General features: G+C 48.0%; 1 protein-coding gene across 1 annotated transcript in view; it reads left to right on the forward strand.

Moving 5' to 3' along the window:
* Positions 1–5,486: 5,486 nt before the first annotated feature.
* The window catches only part of GDNF (glial cell derived neurotrophic factor), a 29,518-nt gene continuing 19,932 nt past the window's right edge, over positions 5,487–15,072 (forward strand). The window contains exon 1 of the mRNA XM_083703727.1: positions 5,487–5,641. The gene's annotated coding sequence lies outside the window, so the exon portion shown is untranslated. The remainder of the gene's footprint in view (positions 5,642–15,072) is intronic.

A 15,072-nucleotide genomic window follows, 5' to 3' on the forward strand; every position in this document is an offset into this window, starting at 1 on the left:
AGATATAACATTACCTGCATTCCACAGAATGGTACTTGGCTTTGCATGATCTGTCAAACTTCAGATCTGTCAAACTCTGACCACTGGCTTAGGATGAGAACAGTATGAAAATGGTGCCATGAATAACAGATTATCTCATCTTTTGTTTAGGGTCTTCTGCTTGGCTCATCTGTCTGGATCTAGGGTGCTCTCCTGAACAGCCTAAATTATCTTTCTGCTTCCTTGATTCAAATACCATTAAAACCCTTCCACAAGACCAGAAACAAATCACCGCTATTGTATAATGGCAGCCTTGTAATTAACTACTAGCCTAGTAGCCACAGGTGACAAGGAATTCCACGTAGGTGAATAAGTGTGCTGGCAGAGAAGGGACAGATTGCAAGCAGGCTACCAGAGGAGAGAAACCCACTCCTTCCCTCCCAGCACAGAAATGGAGGAAGAGCAGTGCTTTTTGTGCTTTCTATGCTAGTTCCAAGTGAACTAGTACTTTTTATAAGGCTAGTAGTTTCTGAGAGCTTGTTTGCAAAGCATTTCAGTAGCACATCTCCAGTCCAGACAACGATCGTTCTGGAGATTGGGTGCTTAGTCCATGCAGACATAGTTATTGGTTTTGACATTAATAACTTATGTTTTCTCCAAGAAAAGAGTTGATTATCCTCCCAATGAGGCTGAGATACATGTTAAACTGAGAGACAGTGACTAGCCTCAGATTACCAAGCGAGTGTCACAAATGGGCAGGATTTAGTATGCATGTGTCCACATTCCATTGCACCACAAAATCCATTGTTCTCTTACATCACAAACTGGCCCTCGGGAATGCCACAACCTCAGGTATTTCCCCTATGAGGAAAGGTGGCAGCACTTGACTTTTTAGTTGCAGCGGTTCTCAACCTGTGGCTCCCCAGATGTTGTTGGACTACAACTCCCATCATCCTTGAGCTCTGGCCTTGCTAGCTAAGGGTGATGGGAGTTGTAGTTCAACAAGATCTGGGGACCCACAAGTTGAGAAAGGCTGGTTTAGAGAAAGCCAAGTAAGGGGTGACATCACTGAAGTTTGTAAAACAAAGCATGGCATAGAGAAAATGGATCGAGAAAAGTATTCATCCCTCCCCCATATCGCTAGAACTTGTAGACATCCAATAAAGATGAATGTTGGAAGATCATCACAAAAGAAGGTACTTTCTCACACTGCACAAAGTTAAACTATGGAACTCACTTCCAAAGGAGGCATTAATGGTTTGGCATTACCTGTGCATCTATTCTAATCAGCTCCCCCATTTTAACCTGGGTTTAAAAACAGACTTTAGGGTGTCATTGGAACCTTGAAGCATGATTGAGGCTGATAAGAAAAAGAGGAAAGAATTCATGCCAGACTTGGAGATGGGAAGATGGCAGGGAGGGGGTTAGTCCATAGCCCACTCCCAGACTTTTAATACCCAATTTGATTCATGCCCGAATTATGTCTGCACAAGACTATAGAGTTATATAATGTATTTTTCTCCATTGTCTGTGAGGATACTGGGTACTTGTGCTAGAGGTCTTTCCAGGAAATAAATGCCATTTTTTGCATTACTGTGGTTGCATAACAGCTACTAATTAGACTGCCTATTATTTCAGTATTCAGTATTCACTGTTCACTGTCTTGCTCTTAAAAGATAGTAGGAAATTTTTCAGCTAAAGTAAGGGTAAGGAACCTGTGACACCTCCATAAGAGAGCCAGTGTGGTGCAGTGGTTAAGAGCGGTAGTCTTGTAATCTGGGGAACCGGGTTCGCGTCTCCGCTCCTCCACATGCAGCTGCTGGGTGACCTTGGGCCAGTCACACTTCTCTGAAGTCTCTCAGCCCCACTCACCTCACAGAGTGTTTGTTGTGGGGGAGGAAGGGAAAGGAGAATGTTAGCCGCTTTGAGACTCCTGAAGGGGAGTGAAAGGCGGGATATCAAATCCAAACTCTTCTTCTTCTTCTTGTTGGACTCCAGTTCCCATCAGCCCCAGCTAGCCTGGTCAATAGTGAAAGCTGATGGGAGCTGGAGTCCAGGAACATCTGGAAAGGTTTCCCACCTCTGGACATTGTTAAACTGAGCACCACCACCTCTGCTTCCCCAAATTTCCCAATAGTTATGGAGGACTTAGCTATACAGCATTTTCAACATGAAGTAAACCTCCTGATCTAGCCTTAGTGATGACCCCAAAAAGGCTCTGTTCATTCACAGCCCATGCCCCTCAAAAATCCACTGCATTCAGGGTCTGTCTGGAGACAGACAATAGCTTTTTTCAGAGAGCTGAAAGTGGTACGACAGAGGCATCATTGGTCATAAGCGTGTGCACACTCATTTCTTTTGACTCATTCTTGTTTTCTCCAGTCACACAAATTGCCCTAATTTAAGACCCCCATTCCCTGAGACCTTTTCATAATACGCATGAATAGCCCTAAAAATGTAAAGAATTGTGTCAAATGCACAAGTACATGAGCCTAGCTGCAGCTGACCAGGGCTAGGTGTTTTATAAAGGGTGAAATAGCTCTTACTCCACTTAGTTAAGCAACTTGGTTCCCTCCAGATGTTGTTGGACCACAACTCCCATCAGGCCCTAGCCAGCATGGTTAATATGCCAGGGATGATGGGAATTGTGGGCCAAAGCATCTGGAGGGTTCAGGACAGAGCTAGGCTGCCATAAAGTGATTCTGCCTGACAAAGCTTTTTGTGCAATCCACATGCACTTTAAGTGATGGTACAGCAATCACCCAAATCATGCATTCTAGCAAGACGTCAACATATATTTTAAAAACTATTCCACTAATTTCCATTGCCCCTTGGTATATTTCCTGCTCTCTTTCTGAACTCTGTAAAGGAATATTCCCCCGACTTCTGTGTGATGGTATCACAAGAGCTACCCTGTGGGAGGGATTGCTACGAATTCCCAGCAAAAGTGCCAAGATCCCTATGGAGTTTGAGGCAGCAGCGAAAAGGCAACGATGTGGCAGAGGCCAATGGCAACTAGAACAGTAGCAACTTTTGGCAGCTGTTTACAGTTATATTCAATTAGTCACTTTTAAACATTGTTGCAGAAGGAAGTTCTTTAAAGTGTGTGACGAGAATAAGCTGCCTGATTCTCCAGACTTTTTATACATCGCATGCTGAGTGACTTAAGGTGCAGTTCTATGAATGGACACATAATGAGTTCAATGAGACTTACTCCAAGGAAAGCCTTTAGTGTGTTGTTGTTGTTGTTGTTGTTGTTGTTTAAAAAAGAAGCTAAGTTTTAAAAAGAAAAACTGCATCAGGGTTGTGGATCAGTGGTAGAACATCTGCCTTGCATACACAAGGTCCCAAAATGTCATTTTGCCATCAAGGCAATGTTGGCATGGAGTTGTGTCACGTGGCAAGGAACGAGAGGGTGGATTCTCTGGGACCAAGAGTCATGATAACACTGCACCAGACTGCTTATTTATTTTTGCATTTATTTATTGCATTCATATCCCACCTTTCCTCATTTAATTCCTATAAAAACCCTGTAATGTAGGCAAAGCTGAGAGGCAGTGAATGGACCACGATCATCTAGGGAGCTTCATGGCCTGAGATTTCTCCCAGGTCCTAGTCCAATACTAACCACTACATCACACCTGCTTAGACTATTCTGTCCATTTCAAATACTGTACTAATATTTGTCCTTCAGGGTTATGGAACCCTAATAGTTCACCAAGGTCCATCAGAGCAATAGTAGTTTCTAGGATGAGTGTTGGATACAAGCTTTGGAGCTGCTGAGGTACTTTTGTCCTTCCCCTCTGGTCATCTCCCTGGTGTAAACACCAAGCAGTTCAGTTTCAAAGTATCTCCCTCCTTCAATCAATGCTTAACCCTGCATGCAAAACAGTGTATGCAAATCCAAAAGTGCTTTCAAACAACCTGGGCAGAAACTCCCAGATGACGCTTAGATGTGTGTTTATTTAATTTTCTCTTCCCCACCCCTCCTCCAACTTAGCCCAAGGGCTTGTTGCAATGCCTCTGGCCATGTGCAACACAAGCCACTGATTTATGCACCATCTGCGATTAGGGGCGGGGTTTCCTGGACATGGGCGAGGCTTTGCAAAGAAGTTTATTCCTGGGCTTTCCCCATTTGTGCAACTTTATTGATCTTGCCTCTTCTCTCCATCCCATCTACCTGTGTATCCCCCCCCCCCAACCGGAGAACAATAAGATATTGAAGAGGCGACAGGAAAGAGGCATATCTTCGGTGGCAGCAAGCGATGGCAGCAGCCGTCTCCGTCGACCTGCCCCTTTAGCCATGAATGATGCGAGCGCTCTGGAATTGGGGACAGGGCTGCCTGCGGCCGGCGGGAGGGAGGGGGAGTCCGGCTGCCCAACACCCCTCGGGCGGCTTGCACCAAAGTGCGGCGTTGGGTTACATCAGCAAAGCAAATGCGAGCCCAAGACGCCGGGCCAACTTCAGAAGCCTCCTTCGCGCGGCTGGCCATGGAATACGCACGATATGTCGAGCCGCTGACTTCAGCCAAGAGCTATTCGCTGGATCTCCTGGTGTTGTTTGATGCTGGACGGGGCGCGCGCGGGGGAGGCGGGGGAGCGCCAGCAAGAGAAAGAAGAAGCGCTCGCTTGTGTGTGTGTGAGTGAGTGAGTGAGTGAGTGTGCGTGTGTTTAGGTCCGCGGGCGAATCAGAGGCGGCGATGGGGGCCGCGTCACCGAGCGCCAAGCCTATAAAGGCATCTCGCGGGCCGTCTCCCCCTGGCAAAGAGAGCTCTCGGCGTGCGCTTGGGACGGCTGGAGCGCGCCCTCCTCTGCCCCCTGGCGTGCGAGCGGAGCTAGACCTCCGGCGGCAGGAGAGCCTTTCTTCTTCTCTCGCTTGCCCCCTCCACGTCGATTCCAGAGGATCTTACAGTGACCTGTTGGTGGTGTTGGAAGAGGAGGACGCGAGGGGAGGGCGGGAAAGACTCGGCGTCTGGATTTTGCACCAGCCTCTGGTGGCGCAGCGCATCATTCCACATGGATCTATCTGCCAAGCTTTGACTTGCCCTCGGGGAGGACGCAGCTTTGCTGGCTTCTGAATCCCCTTTCTCCCCGCCCAGCCTTCCTCGGACCCTCCACTCCCGGGGCTCTTGTCTCCCTTGGGTGCGTCCCGCGCCCCGCCCTCTCCCCTCCCCACCTCTTCTCCCTGGAGCAGCCGGCGTGGCCGGGGCCCCCCGATGTCTTCACTGGACTCCCCGCCGCTGTGGGTGGGGTGTCTCTCTCCGGCGTCCGGCCAGCGGCTGCTTCTTCTTCTTCTTCTTCTGAACTGTAGGCTCCAGGGCCAGTTGCGACTGACAGGCGGCGCGCCCCGCGGCCAGGCGAGTTTCTCGCGCCGTCTACCTTGAAGCTTTGGATCGGGCGCAGCGCAAGGCGTGGGGAAGGCGCGGCGCCCCCCGGCTGCACCTGCGGGGCTGCGGCGGGGGGAGGGCGCGGGGCGGCGGCGGCGGCAACAGCTCCCTCCCCCGCCTGGATTGCGAGCAAGGCTCTTCTCCCCACCCCACCCCACATCGCCCACCCACTTCGAGGATCTCCGCGCCCCGGGCTCCACATGCATCTCTGAGCCGGAGAGCCGTGGATCCCGGGCGTTCATGTCACCCTTGGGTCGGAAGAGACCAGATCCGAGGTAAGCAGGGGGAGGGCTCTCCGGGGAAACCGCCCCTCTGGGCTGGGGAGCTCGGGGAGTTGCGCAGCGATGGTCTGGCTGGTTGAGGGGCCTGGGATGGGGGCGGGGAGAGACTCGCCTGCTCCGAGGACAGGAGTTTTGGGGCGGCTTCTCCCCACCTCCCCCACCTTGAGAACTCCGCCCTGGTTATTCTGGATCCGCCGCAATCCATGGGTCTAAACCAGCAAAGTCTGGTAGTAACATTTCAAGAGCGCCAGTAGCGAGGGCCCTCTAACAAAAAAGGAGGGGAAACTTGCAAGAGTTAAAAGTGGTATTTTTTATAATTATTTTCTTGGAGAGTGGGTTGTTTCTGTCTCCATCCCGCCATCTCGCGTTGGTTAAGTTGGCTCCTTTGCCTGCGGGGGGGGCGCATTTGGGAAATCCCCAGGGAGGTCTTATGGCACCAGCTCGTTTTAGAAGTATAGACTCATCCTCTGGTCATTTCAAGCGGGTTAGTTTAACTTCACTGTTGAACTTCTCAAAAAAAAAATAGTGAAGGTGATGAGCGCGTTCCAAATAACTGTTTGGCAGTCCTTACGCAGTTACGTCGGGCCGAAGTTGAGAGAAAGCCTTGTGAGATCTGGGCAGAACTGGGGTCCTGCCCCCATAGCTCTCCACTGATGCGCCTCAGGCAGCCAGACGCAACGGTTGCTTAGATTTCTGGAGAATGCGCTTCTTTGCTATATAAGGCCACTTGCAACACCACCCCAGATCCAAATCAGTATGGCTGGGGTTATCTGAACCCGGATCCTATGTCTATTTATTCAGAAGGGAGACCCACTGTCTTCAGTGGGGCTTACTCCCAGGTAAGTGTGCAATTACAATAAGTCCCCGCCCTGCTGCTCTAAATATTTTGCCTTCGACCTGCTCGCCTGAAAAGACGCTTCCTCTGGAGAGCTTCAAATGTGGAGGAATTAAATTTGTCTCGTTATTCTCCCTTGGACCAAAGCGATATATATGGTTTACCTCTCCCGCTTTAGTCTAACAACATCCCTGTGAGGTAGATTAGACTGAGAGACCGTTACCGGCCAAAGGGTCGCCTGGTGAGAGTTTCAAGTTGAGTGGGGGGTTTGAACACTTGTCTCTCAGATCCTCCCTGTTATGCCAAGGTTTTCCTCGACTTCAAGAGTGAAGGGCGACATTTTTTTGCATCCTTGAATAACAAGACATGTTTACACAGAAGTAGGACCCCGCTGAGTTCAGTGGGACGTACTCCCAGGTAAATCGTTCTAGGTTTTCAGCCAGGTTCGTCCATCCCTGGTGTCCCTGGAAAATATCTCTCTGGTTTCGCTAGGATGTAAGGGGCTTAAGGTGTCCCTGGGGGAATTGATCCTGGAAACTTTTTCAGTGCCGAGCGTCCGCGCTGAACGGAAGGGCTGCGGAAAGGCGAGTCAAGGGACCGCGCGCTCCACAAAGCATTTAAATCGCAAACCAGCTTAGTGCCACGAAAACCCTCAAGAGGGATAGACGCTTAAGCGGTCGCCTAAACTTTCCCCCGGCTGTCAGCTCCGCCGTCTCACCGTGGATTGTCCTTTCCCATAAACTAGCAGCCTCCGACTAGCGTCCGCCGATCGTGTGGGGAAAAGAAACCAAAGCGCATGGAAAGAAAGAAAAAGTGCGCTGGAGGGGTTTTCCCCACGCGTGAGCTGGGCACCTCTTGTGGGAATCCAGAACCGAGCTTGCTCCCATAATCGCCTCTCTCCAGAGGCCCAGAGTTTCCTGATCCCGATCCTGCTCGCAGTGGCGTAGCGTGGGGGGTGCAGGGGGGGCCGGCCACACCGGGCTCAACATCTGGGGGTTAGGGTTAGGGGGCGCAAATCCACGGGTTAGGGGGCGCAAATTACTTGCCTTGCCCCGGGTGCTGACAACCCACGCTACGCCACAGCCTGCTTGTGCTGGGACGGCAACACCAGCCCCGCCGAGCCAGCGCCTCTTCTTGCGCCTAGAAACGTGTCCGAAGCAGCGCTTATCCAGACGGCGACGCGCGCTTCGATCGCCCTCTTCTCCTCCCACTGGGAATGGGGAACACGCCCAGCATCGCCGCCTTGCAGCGAGGCAGGGACTCGCTCACCTTTCCCCTCCGAGGAGAAATCCTCGGCAAAGGTCGGGAATACTCTGGGAGCGTCGCGATCCCAAGGGAAAGCGAGCTTGGGTTGCAATTGCCCGAGCGACCTTATTTCCCTAAAGATTTCCGTGGGGTTGGTAGGGGATCAGGAGCCGCCACCAAGCGACGCAGAGGCAACACGTTTTGGAGAGGTGCGTAATCTCTCTGGAGAGAGAGAAGGGACACGATTCCCCTCCGGAATTAAAAAAGGTAGTTCGTTAGAGGTGTGAATCTGGAGGAGTCTGCATATTCAAAGTTGTTGGGCACAGGTTATTAGCACCCTAGAGCAGGAGAGGGTAGGAAATGCCCAGAGAAGGAGCCCAAAACTGGGTTCCATCCTGCATCAGAATCTTCCCACATCCAGGGATGTTTTCGATTTTAGGGCCAGTGACAGGTGGGAGGGGGTCTACTGCTATTTGACTTGGAATGCGGAGAGTTATAAGCTGCTTGGCCATGTTACCCAGAATTCAAGAGTAGTAACTCTTTCTTGGGAGTATATACGCATAAAATCACCAAAAGGTCTAGTCGCATCTTAAAGACCAATAATAATATATTTACATAATTAAGGCAGACACTTTCATGGACTACACTTGGCCAGGTGCATTGGATGAAAGCTATTTATTTGTCATAAATAAAATGAGCTGGTCTTTAAAGTGCCACAATATATTTTTTTTTTAATTCTCCGCCTCCCCCTGCAATATACTCATATTGGGAAATGCATAAGACCGCAGCATGCTAGCCTAACCAAGAGGTAGGCTGAAAATAAGAGCCATTCACACAGATAGGCTTTTTTGAGAAGATTGCGTGCAATTTGTTTATATAGATTTAACCTGCTTGGTGTATTGAGTCCGGAATTGGTCAAAGGTATCTCTCTCCCTCTCTTTGCCCTGTTAAGAGATTTGCATGTGCAAAAGAGTACTGTAATAATACACATGTGTATCTGAAGAAGTGTGCATGCACACGAAAGCTCATACCAAGAACTGACTTAGTTGGTCTTTAAGGTGCTACTGGAAGGAATTTTTTTTTGTTTTGACTATGGCAGACCAACAGGGCTATCTATCTGTAACTGTAATAATTTGATTAGGGTTGGGGGTTTTTTAAATAGTTTCCATGGCAATGGGGCAGCTTGGCTTCCCAAAGTTATACAATGGGGGGGGGGGAGCAGGGACATCCCTCCAAAAATATTGAGGAAAGGGGAGGGGCCAGATGCTGCAAACCCAGCAAAGCCCAAAGTAGGTGTGGACTGCCCTCTAGTGACAGGTTTGAAATGGTAATTTCACCTGAGCACTAACCGAAGCAGGACTGCACAACTTGTGGTCCACAAAGTGTGCGGCGGCCCATCAGGAACGCGGTCAAGTTCTGGTGTTTGTTCAAGCACATAGGAGGTCAAGAGCCGATTAGAGTGTCTTGATTAGGACCTGGGAGAGCTGAGTTCGATTCCCCTCTCTGCCATGATACTCACTGGGTGACCTTGGGCCAGTCACTTACCTCTCAGGGTCATTGCAGAGAATCAAACGAGGGGAGGGAGAACCATGTGCATCGCTTTTAGCTCCTTGGAGGAAAAGGTGGAATATAAGTGCAATAAAAAAGGAATAGCTGTGTTTGGTTTGGTTACAAGGCCTGCCTGGAGAGTTACTGAGGTATACATGACACACCATAAAAGCACTGAAGGCATGACCTGATGTCTGAATAGTGCATTAAGGCTTTTTTAAAGTGTTGGCCCTAGCTGGGAGGGGTGAAGGGTAGGTGCCCTAGGGCTCCACTTCAGAGAGCAAAAAGTCCTGGTTGGGTCCAAGGGCTGCCTCCCTTTGAAGTGCATCTCTGTGCTGGACTCTGTGACTCAGCTATGGGATATGAAAGGATGGCAAAGGAGGACAGCAGCTCTGAGTCTGTACAGAACGCTTTCCCCTCATCACCAACCAACCACAACCAGCCCTTGCAACACCTTGGCTGGAAAGCAGTGGGATTGGATGAGGAAGCAGATTTCCTGGCAGGCATTCTGGACCAGAGCAGAACTTTTAGAAACTGTAGATTGCCAAAGCAAGCCTTGAAGGGAGCTTTTTGCAGTGTTTTTGCATACTTAACTACCTCATTGCAAATATGAATATATACACTGGCCCACTGATGAATGCCCTTGTTTGCAAAGGTCTATGGCTACAAGCAGTAAATACGCACTGAATTTGAGTGCCCTAGTTTTAGTAGTTTACATGTGCGGTCTCTCGTTCACTTTATTTTGAGAGCCCTGTGTTACTCTTTAAAGCTTGCTCTTTTTTAAAAAAAATGAATGAAAATGAAACATTTTCCCCAAATGTTTACCACTTTTACAACAACATTCAGAAACAACCTTTTAACTGCAGTAATAAATAAAGTAGGATCACATTGGAAAATTTAGCTAAATCGCCCTATAATGCATGTTATAAATGTGGCACTCCCAAATCAACTCAGCTTCTGTTACTGTATAGAATTCTATCACACAGACAAGCTGTCTTGTCTTGGTGAATAAATTTGCCTAGTAGTCATTGCCAGGCCTTAAGTTCTTTAAGTTCTGAGAGCCAGTGTGGTGTAGTGGTTAAGAGCGGTGGACTCATAATCTGATGAACTGGGTTCTATTCCCTGCTCCTCCACATGCAGCTGCTGGGTGACCTTGGGCTAGTCACACTTCTCTGAAGTCCCTCAGCCTCACTCACCTCACAGAGTGTTTGTTGTGGGGGAGGAAGGGAATGGAGAATGTTAGCCGCTTTGAGACTCCTTCGGGTAGTGATAAAGCAGGATATAAAATCCAAACTCTTCTTCTTCTTCTTCTTTTTCTTTAGGCATTGTAGCTATTGGCCAAAGTTGAAACAGACAGGGGAACTTTGGAAGGACCACAATGTGGTCAGACCAAGAAAGGTGTAGCTCCTCCCAAGACTTCAATTCCTGTCTGATTTGTGTTAGCAGAAGTGCAAAATTTGCCCTCTTTGAGGAATGCAGGTTTTTAGTACCAAATACTTAAGTTTTTGAGGACAACTTTTAAAACCAGTAATGTGCTTTGTATTAGCCTGAAATTGCAATGGAGTACCTAAACACATAATTTCAGATTTAGACTCATTTATTTGCAGTCTTGTTACCTCACCATAGTACCTCTGTTCCTTTGCAAGCCCAGGTGTTGCAGTTTCTGGTTTAGATAACATAAGGGTGATGTCATCGACAAAAAAGCTGATAGTATGCAATCTCCCATTTATTGTTACACCCACTATTTTCGCATTGTTTCTAACAGACATTGCTAGTGGCTTGATAGAGAGAACAAAGAAAAGTGGTGATAAAGGACAACCGTGTTTTGCTCCACACTATCAAGAAGAGGTTGGAGTCAAGACCATCCATTTATACTGTGGTAAAGGAGCGTTCATACAAAGCAAAGATTGAGCTTATGAAACACCGGCCCATGTTGAGCTCTAAAGATTACCGTATTTTTCGCTCTATAGGACGCACTTTTCCCCCTCCAAAAATGAAGGGGAAATGTGTGCGCGTCCTATGGAGCGAATGCAGGCTCCTTGGCTTCAGCGATAGCAACGCGGAGCCTCTGAAGCGCAGAGGGAGAGCTCCCCACGTGCTCCAGAGGCTTCGCATTGCTTTCGCTGAAGCTGCCTGAAGCCCCCGGAGCGCAGCGGGAGTTCCCGCTGCACTCCGAAGGCTTGTGGATAGGCACCTGAAGTCTGGAGAGCGAGAGGGGTCAGTGCACACCGATCCCTCTTGCTCTCCAGGCTTCGCTTTGCTGGAGAGGCGCTGCACAGTTTTCCCTCTCTGCTCAGGGCCCCTTCAGCGAAGCGGGAGGAGAAATGGAAGGGGCTCCGCTTCTCCTCCCGCTTCACTGAAGGGGCGCTGAGCAGAGAGGGGGAGAATTATTTTTTTCCTGTTCTCCCCCTCCTATGGTCCGGTGTGTCCTATGGTCCGGTGCGTCCTATAGAGCGAAAAATACATTAACATCTTTAGAAATTAACATCTTTAGAAAGATGCATCTTTCATATTAGTGGCTGAAAGCAGACATTTTGTCATGCACATACAACATTTTCAAGTGAACATCTTACTGTATTTTTAATATTTTGTTGAAATAAATTATTATTATTATTATTATTATTATTATTATATTAAAACACTAAAGAGCAATGTTTGAGCTTCCAAGAGGAGTTCAACTTAACCAATAGATTGTTCCATCCAATGTCTATTCACAGCCTTGTCCTCTTGATGTGTATTTGTTTTCAGGTGGCTCTTGGTTGTTCCATTTCATGAACCAGATCAGGGAAATAACCGGATAGCTTGTTTGCAAAAGAAGGTAAAAAGGGGGAGGTAAATATACTGGGGGAAATGGCACAGGGCACACATTCCCAGGAAGTTCTACTCTGCAAAACTGTGCCAGAGAGCATTGGTCAAATGTTAGACATGTCAGCATTTCATCAGTGGGCTCCACAGCAGGATTGGATTGGGTATCCTAACTATGCAAACTATTGAATAATGGGACCAGTTGTCCAGGAAAGCTATGACATTGCATTCTATGGACATTTCAGGCTAAGCAATCCTGAACAATGCAAAGAACTAGCTTACCACTGAGCTTTCTCCTAAGTTTTCATTTCAGATGACCCCAGAGGTTGTCTTTCTAGAACTGTAACCACAACCTGTTAAACAGGGGTGCTGGGGTTTAAACTATTGTATGCCCTTTTTCTTTTCCACAAAATTATTCTAGGGTAGGGCCAGCCTTCTTATTAGGCAAAGTCAGCCGGCAACCTCAGGTGGCAGCAGTGGTGTAGCATGGGGGGTGAAGGGGGGGCCGGCAGCACCGGGTGCAACATCTGGGGGTTAGAGTTAGGGGGCGCAAATCCACAGGTTAGGGGGCGCAAATCCACGGGTTAGGGGGGCGCAAATTACTTGCCTTGCCCCGGGTGCTGACAACCCACGCTACGCCACTGGGTGGCAGACAGTGAGGAGCAGCAGCAAGGTGCTATCGGACAGGGTCCTGCAGGTGAACATAAGCAGAGTCTGCTGGATCAGGTCAATAATGACCCATTGATCCAGCATCCTGCTATCATGGTGACCAACCAGATGCCCAAAAGGAGGACTTCAGCCCATCAGCATCACCCCTGCTTGTGATTCCCAGCAACTGATAGGTGCCAATTCCCCTGCCCTACAGTAGCTTAAGCTAGCCTGCTGCCTTTAGGTTCAATGGAGAACTTTGCCTCATCACCAGGGCTGAACTCCCAGGCAGTCCATGTTCATCCATGATATGGGAGACACCATCTTGACCTTCACCTGAAGTAGAGAGTTGTTTGGGATCTGTCCTGTTTAAGGGTTGAGATGAAATATAGGGGCTTATCCGGCCTGCCAGTCTATTTATCCTGGGGTAAAATTCTAAAAAAAGCTCAACAACTTTGGGGCAAAATTGTAGAAAACGTTCAACAAGTTCAATCTTAAAAAAAAAAAAACCCTCAGCAACTTTGGGGTTAAATCCAAAAGAAAGTTCCACAACTTTGGGCTAAACTTCAATCCTAAAAACAGCTCGACTTTGGTCGGCCCTCACACATGTTCACTTCATCAAATCTAGCCCTCTTTGAAAAAAGTTTGGGCACCCCTGTCCTAAGGCTTTTGCAAAGAAGGATTTTGAAGGATCTATGTGGCTTCCCCTGATTCACCAGGAGCCCTAGAAGACATGCTCTGTTATCAAGTGTTTTCCATTATAAAGGCAGTTACAGGGGTCAGCAAACTTTTTCAGCAGGGGGCCGGTCCACTGTCCCTCAGACCTTGTGGGGGGCCGGACTGTATTTTGGAAAAAAATATGAACAAATTCCTATGCCCCACAAATAACTCAGAGAGGCATTTTAAATAAAAGCACACATTCTACTCATGTAAAAACACCAGGCAGGCCCCACTAATAACTCAGAGATGCATTTTAAATAAAAGCACACATTCTACTCATGTAAAAACACCAGGCAGGCCCCGCAAATAACCCAGAGATGCATTTTATATAAAAGGGCACATTCTACTCATGTAAGATTTAGAAGGTGATTGGGCCAGATCCGGCCCCCAGGCCTTAGGTTGCCTACCCATGGTCTAGTATACCATGGTGATTTTAAGTATAAAGACCAAGAGAACGGTACTTCTTCTAGATCAAATACTATGAAATGCAAAAGCGATCTTATGCATACTGCGTGAATTGATGCTTCAAGTTGTGTACTGTCAAGTAGATCCACCAATTTTTCCAGAGTTTCTCATGTGAACAATTAAAAGATGTGCAGTTCTTGCTTTTTTTGGCCCTAAACATGTTACCGTACTTGGAAATGTAGGACTTAATTTCAAGTGGCATGTTGATAAGGATGTCTGGCACCTTAATGCCCCCCTCTCTTTTTGAGGGGGAGCACCAAAAATCAGTAATTTATATAAGGAGAAAGACCATGTAGCTTTGCATTGCAGAAGAACCCAAGTTCATTCTGTGGCATCTCCAGATCGATGGCCAGGTAGTTGATAAAGGAAAGACCTCTGCCCAAAGACCCAGAGAGCATCTGCCTGGCACAGTACAATGGTACCCCAAGTTACAAATGCCTCAGGTTACAATTGCTTCAGGTTACAAACTCCGCTAACCTGGAAGAGTTACCTCAAGTTGAGAACTTTGCCTCAGGATGAGAACGGAAATCGTGTGCCGGCAGCACAGCAGCAGCAAGAAGCCCCATTAGCAGAAGCACACCTCTAGTTAAGAACAGTTTCAGGTGAAGAACGGACCTCTGGAATGAATTAAGTTTGTAAGTAGAGGTACCACTGTACTGTGTTACAGTGTACTGTGTTACTGTGTTACAGTGGTACCTCAGGTTAAGTACTTAATTCGTTCCGGAGGTCCGTACTTAACCTGAAACTGTTCTTAACCTGAAGCACCACTTTAGCTAATGGGGCCTCCTGCTGCTGCTGCGCCTCCGGAGCACGATTTCTGTTCTCATCCTGAAGCAAAGTTCTTAACCTGAAGCACTATTTCTGAGTTAGAAGAGTCTGTAACCTGAAGCGTATGTAACCCGAGATACCACTGTAGATAGGGTAAAAATCTGACTCAATACAAGGCAGCATTCTGTCTTTGTCACTGCCTGCTATCTCTGGAGCTGCTTAGAGTTGCCACCTGATGGGTAAAAGATCAACTGCATCATGGCTAAAAATTCAGCAACTGCAGCTTCCATCATCACTGTCTTTACAGCAAAGCTGCAACTGATTGGTGTTCTTTCCCACTTTCCTTGCAGAGCCTCTTTTGGGGAGACAAATGATCTCATTGACTTTGATA

Source organism: Podarcis gaigeae (assembly GCF_964106915.1).
Source record: "Podarcis gaigeae genome assembly, chromosome: 11".
Taxonomy (NCBI): Eukaryota; Metazoa; Chordata; class Lepidosauria; order Squamata; family Lacertidae; genus Podarcis; species Podarcis gaigeae.